At 48.7% G+C, this 6000-nt stretch overlaps 1 protein-coding gene and 1 long non-coding RNA gene across 9 annotated transcripts in view; one reads left to right on the top strand and one right to left on the bottom strand.

Moving 5' to 3' along the window:
* Nucleotides 1-245: 245 nt before the first annotated feature.
* On the bottom strand, nucleotides 246-1806 carry LOC115343303. The gene is made up of 2 exons (XR_003924067.2): nucleotides 1681-1806; nucleotides 246-1055 (listed from the first exon to the last, which is right to left on the bottom strand). It is a non-coding gene; the product is annotated as an uncharacterized LOC115343303 (long non-coding RNA).
* A 44-nt stretch (nucleotides 1807-1850) lies between these two features.
* OSBPL6 (oxysterol binding protein like 6) overlaps nucleotides 1851-6000 on the top strand; it is a 111660-nt gene continuing 107510 nt past the window's right edge. For 6 of the 8 annotated variants that reach the window (XM_030019111.2, XM_030019112.2, XM_030019109.2 and 3 more), the window contains exon 1: nucleotides 1874-1945. The gene's annotated coding sequence lies outside the window, so the exon portion shown is untranslated. Of the gene's footprint in view, nucleotides 1946-2216; nucleotides 2839-6000 lie in introns of those variants that run through there. The other 2 variants (XM_030019105.2, XM_030019108.2) reach the window with 2 other exon arrangements.

Below are 6000 nucleotides of genomic sequence, written 5' to 3'. Positions count from 1 at the left end.
GGTGTCCTTAAGACATGATTAAGAGTTTTGTCCTTTATCTCCTTACCCTGTTACTTATTTCTTTTAGGAGAAAAGTAAGTGACTATACTCCTGATATTATAAAGCTTTCCATAATGTGTGTGGCTTGTTACTTAATCCTTCTATGGATTTTATACGTAAACTTACTCTGACACCTCCCACAATTCCGCTTAATGTTTTTCCTGCTTCAACTCTTGGAAACTGAACACAGAAAATAAAAACCTGTGTTATTTAATGAATTTCCCAACTTTATTCAACCACATTCAGAATGAGACTTGCAGGTTCAGCTGAGAGAATAAAGCATTTTTTTTCTGAGCAGCTTATTCTAGAAGTTACACTAAAAATACTGTGTCAAGGGACCCTTCTCTGGAGGTCTCTGCTTCGACAGGGGAACAGCCATGGCTTTTTGTACACCAGGGTCCCCAAAAAGACCCTTTGCCGCACAACGGTGCTGCCAAATCTGGAACTGCCAGTTTGACAAATGGGAAAACATAAACCAGCATCACAGAGCCTGTTTGTCTTTGCTTAATGAATAGTGTAGGCTCAATAATTAGATTTCTAGAATCCTGTATCTCTCTACTTTTTCTAAGGAATTTGCCATTTCCCCCCCTTCTCTTACTGAAATTTGCTGGCAGTGGCATCTAGTTCTCCAGGGATTTAAAGTGATTTTCTTGAATGACAGAATACGTTTCCCATCTTGTCACCATGAACCAGGCAGCAGGGCTAAGCTGGAGGATTTAAATAGGACAGCCGGGAAGAGTCCAGTTTGCTAAGAGAGGCCTCAGAGCCATCCCCAGAGGACAGGACAGGACAGGACAGCGTGCCAGCCCTGCAGACAGGGAGTGACCAGGCTCTACCAGAAGGACCAGGGTGCCAGAGGCGAGTCATTAACCAGACAGGTGAGTCTGCGACCTGTTTCCTCCAGGGCAGGGTGACCTGTGCCGCTCCGTAGCTTCTCTACACATGACAGGCCAGCTTCCCGTTTCTGAAGGTGTGTCTAAGGCATCAAGTACGTCATGAGAGCTGCGATGGAGGATCTACAGAAAAAAAAAAAAAGGGAAGAAAAAAGCTAATATAGATAAAACTAAGAGAGTAGTTTCCCATGCAGTTTCCAAGAGTATGTAACGTGTTTTATTCCACAGCCTCCCGTTAGGGGATGACAAAGCCAGCGCAGTGGGAGCTGCGGGAGGGTGACGGGGCAATGCTGGGTATGGGGCTCGTGTCACCACGCCGGCGGGGTAAAAGGCCCTGACGGCGGCTGCGGGCAGCCCCGCTCTGGACTTACGCCCGGGTCCCCCAGCGGCCCCCCCTTGTCCGGCAGCACCCTCCCACCCGTGGCACGGGGGTCCCGCTCGCTTGAGCGCGTCCCGGTTGCTGCCCCACGTGCCTCCCAGTTTAATTTTAGACCGGATCTCACGACCGCAGCCCGCTACTCGGTCCCCGCCGCCGCCCCGCTTCTCCGACACGCCGGCATCAACTCGGCTCCGGCCTTCGCTTCGCGCACCGGGGCCGCCGAGGTGCCGTGCCGTGCCGTGCCGTGCCGTGCCCCGGCGCCGCCCCGCCGCTGTGCGCAGAGGCCCGCAGCCGCCCTCGGCAGGAGCATCCCGGCGCCGTCCGGCCCCTCCGCTCAGCCTGGCCCGGCCCAGCCCAGCCCCGCGGTACCTGTCACCGGGCCCGGCCCGCTGCCGCCCGCCGCAGGTGGGTGCCGGCCGGCGGCGCGGAGGGCACCTTGGCCGGCGGGCGAGGGAGAGGGCGGGGGGGGCGGCGCGGCGGGGCTGCGGCGCGGCGCGGCTGCCCGCCCCCTCCCTCCTTCCCTCCCTCCGTCAGGCGGGCGGGGAGCTGCGGCGGGCGGGAGCGGGGAGCGGCGAGCGGCGGGGCGCAGCCGCCCGGGCCGCAGCGGGGATGCGCCGCGGATCCCGGCGAGGAGGTGGGCGCTGAGCGGCGGCGCTGGCGGGGCGCAGGGGCCGGCGGCCCGGGACCGGAGCCGGAGCCGTGGCGGCGGGACAGGCCGTGCTGGGGAGCAGCGGGTCGGGTGGCCCCGCGGGGGGGGGGGTCTGCGCGGCGCGGGCGGGTGCCGGGGTGGGCGGCGGGGCGCGGCGGGTAGCGGCGTGGGAGGCGGGAGCCGGCCGGGGCGCGGCGGCGGCGGCGGGCCCGGTGCGGGGGCTGTGGCCTGGCCCGGCGGCGGCCGCTGCGGCGGCCCCGGGGCGAAGCCGGAGCATCCGGACCGGGGGCCGGGGCCGGGGTTACGTAACTGCATCCGCGCAGCGAGCTGCGCCGGCGGCGGCCCCAGCCCGGCGGCTGAATTGTCGCTCCCCGAAGTCGCGTTTTTCCTCCCCTCCCATGCAGAGCAATTTCAAACGCCCCAACAAACTGCCCGGTCTGTGAGAATGAATCGTAGGTCGGATATTGCTAAGTTGATGCACCCTCAGAACACCTTTTTGTCTTCCTCTGCTCGCTCTCTCAAGAAAAGGCAGGAACGGCCTGTAGTCCCAGTTTGCTAGCGACGCCGCAAAACCCTTGCAAGTACTTTGAATATGTACGGCTTCATTAGAACGGTTGTTTGGAAATTATCTGCTTCCCAGAAGTGCTGATGCTTAAAATGACCATCTGACGTGGGTTTTGCCATTGGTCCGTCATTTCATTTTATTTTATAACTGCTTCAGTGTGCTGCAAGGCTACGTTGTTGATGTTCTTCCCAAAACCTTCAGCAATGCAGATACTGTGGACTAATAGTAACTGAAACAAAAGACCTTGCTGTACTTCTCGGAGTGAATTAGGAATCCAAGGTCGAGCAGCAAACTGCAGTGCAACTTGTGTTGGGTAACGCAACAGAACAAAAGTATTCACAAATCTTATTTGAGAGTCTAAGTGAAAAGTGTTCCTTAAATAGACTCTTACTCAGTAGATGGAAAAAAAATTGCTTAGCGAAGGTGTGAGGAAATAGCTATTTTAGGACTACAATTAACTATATCAGCTCAATTTTAATGGAACTAGTACATTTAATTGCATTCCTAACAGATTTTCTGTTCTCCAGATGATTAACTTGCAGGATGATACCAGCTCCAGGATTAAAATCTCATCAAATGTCTAATGGTTTTTGTATTGTATAACTGTGTTTGGTTTATAATAGTTCTTTTCTAATAACCAGCCTTCATCCATATAGCTGTAGGTACTATAATTACAGTTTTTTTTATCTTGGTATAAATGACATAACCTTGACCTTTAGAGGTTAAGCAGATGTGGTTGTTATGGATCACAATACCTTGTACGTTTAGTAAAACGTTCATCTTTATGTGTATATATAATAAGTAGGGTTTTCTTTTATTTTTGTTTAAAAACTACACAAGAGGAGGACTACTTTCTCTTTTCTCTCCATTTTAGATAAATTAACAGAGATGTGTCCAACACATTATTTAAAATACCCTAAAGAGGTCTATATTTAAACTACCTCTTCTATACAAGTAAATGGCAGGATGTGTATCTGGGAAAACAAAATACTGCAGGATTTGTAACTGACGACCTCCTAAACATTTTCCCTTGCTTCTGAGGGCTGGAAGAGGTACCTTTTGTTGTGCTGTAGTTCCTCAAGCTCGCTGCTTCCACTTCCTATTAGTTCGCTGTTACAATCCCAGATCATCTGTAGTGCTTGAGAGCTGTACTGTTATGGGTCTTGTTACCAGTCTTTCTTATTACCGGCCCTTTTTTTGTTCTCAGCCCATTCTGCGAGTTTATTCATAAATGTCTGTGATGCTCCAAGTTTCTATTGCGGCTTTTCTAGTCTTTAGTTTGCTTCAGTTTCACGCGGAGATAACAAAACATTGGTTTGCATACTTGTAGGAACAAATGTATTTTGTTTGGTTTTTTTTTTTTTTTTTTTTTTCAAGTGCTGGTGTTGAAGGGCTGTACTCTCTCCATGTGTTATAGGCTTGCATGTGTTTTTTATACAACCGTCAAAAACATAACTCTGCTTACAGGTGTTAGAGTTACCTTGCAACTGAGCAGCCATTCAGACCTTACTACAAAGCCACCATGACTATGGAAAGATAAAGCCTTGTGACTTCTTCAGTAGGGGAGTCCCCTACCTCCTGCTCTGTTGCAAGTGCTGCTGGAGATGGGGGCTGCTCTCCTTTGCTACTTCTTCCTTCAATCCACGCTGGAGATGAAGGCAGAGGGCGTTCATAGTCCTGCTTCGTTTTCCTTCAGTCCTTCGGCACGTGTGTGTGTGGGGGGGATATGTACGTGTGTCTACCCCTTGTGCTTCACATTTCTTCTGAGGTATGGTCTACCGCTGGATTTCTGTGTGACAGAAGTGGATGTTTTTGCTCTTGTTTTGCCAAATACATGAGATATCCGTATCGGTTTTCTCTGGGGACTTTTTTTGCATGTAATCCTTTAGATTCCTGAGAACTTACGCTTCTATACCACATGGCTTTGTCTCAGGAGGTTTGCGTTTCTTAAGGGACATTATTCCTCCAGGTCAGCCCTTCTGTGCCACGCTGGAGAACCTGCTGTCACTGATAATGGTGTTGCAGTGCGAGATGGGAAGGCAACCGCCAGCGCTTCACTGCTGAAGATGTGTGTGTGTGTCTATATTTTTAATGTGCGTGTATGTATACAGTGAGCCTGTCCTAATGGTATAATTAACCCTTATGCCTCATATATAGGAGCAGAAAATAATTGTCCATTACCCCTGTCTTTTCTAATTTTTTTTAAAACACTGAACAATTCAAACAATTCCCAGAGATTTCTGGTGTACGTGATGATTAAAAACTGGGAGCCTTTCTTTTTCTTTTTTTTTTTTCCCTGCTAACTAAATGGTTGCTGGTTTTGAAGCTTTTGACTATACTGGCATGGGAAAAGGCAGCAGTTTCTGTAGATAATTTTCATGGGAAATGTTACTCTGGGCAATTGTACTTCTAAAAGGAATTTCTCCAAGAATTTCCTTCAGGCTTGTGTTTCTTAAGCTGAGTTTAATGAGATTAAAAAAAAATAAATCCTTCCTAGTGGAATACTAAAGTAAATGCTTACTTTTTTTTTTTTTTTTTTTGATTGAATTTGCCATATCAAGGTTCTAGATGTCAAAGGAAGCAGCAACAGGTACTATATACAAAGGAAAGTAAACATGTTCAGGCCATGTGAGAGATGTTGGATTTTTGACAGATTCAAAACATGGCTTTGGTGATAGATAGGGAAACTCTCCAGCTGTTAAGAAGTCTAACGACAAGGAAGTTGCATAATGAGGTGCCAGGTAATGTGAACTGAATTTGGCTGTAATATTATGAAATATTAAGGAATATGAAATTATAGAATCATAGAATGGTTTGGGTGGGAAGGGACCTTTAAAGATCATCAGTACAACCCCCCTGCCATGGGCAGGAACGTCTTCAGCTAGATGAGGTTGCTCAGAGCCCCATCCAGTCTGACTTTGGATGCTTCCAGGGATGGGGCACCTACCACCTGCCTGGGCAACCTCTTCCAGAGTTTCCCAACCCTCAAAGTAAAAAATGTCTTCCTTTTATCTAGTCTGAATCTACCCTCTTTTAGTTTAAAACCATTACCCCTTGTCCTATTGCTACAGGCTCTACTAGTAGAGTTCATGCTATGAATGGTGCTATTTATGTATGTTTGTAATTAATTTCACTACCTACATACCTACGTTCTCTGAGCTGTAAATACAAACCTACAGCCTTCAGCTGTTTCCTGTAAGTCAGAAGACAGACATGAAGGCAGTTAAAAGTCTTTTTTAAATGCCACCGCTGTATATATCCCAGTGAATGGTGTTTCTAGCATATCGCTCTCTGGGGTTGTTCTTTTCAGAAGAGCTGAAAAATGATGGAGGAACCTTTCGGTGCTGACAGCTGATAAGCCAGTGAAAGGGAGGACAGCTAAATGTGAAACGTGGAAGACAGGGGAAGACCACAGGAGTTACAATGTATAGACAGTCAAACTTGTGTGTTTTAGGGAAACTTCTGGGCTGAATAG

This window comes from Aquila chrysaetos, chromosome 6, assembly GCF_900496995.4.
Source record: "Aquila chrysaetos chrysaetos chromosome 6, bAquChr1.4, whole genome shotgun sequence".
NCBI lineage: Eukaryota > Metazoa > Chordata > Aves > Accipitriformes > Accipitridae > Aquila > Aquila chrysaetos.
Note: the sequence above shows the minus strand (reverse complement) of the source record. Positions and strands in the feature narration are given on the sequence as shown.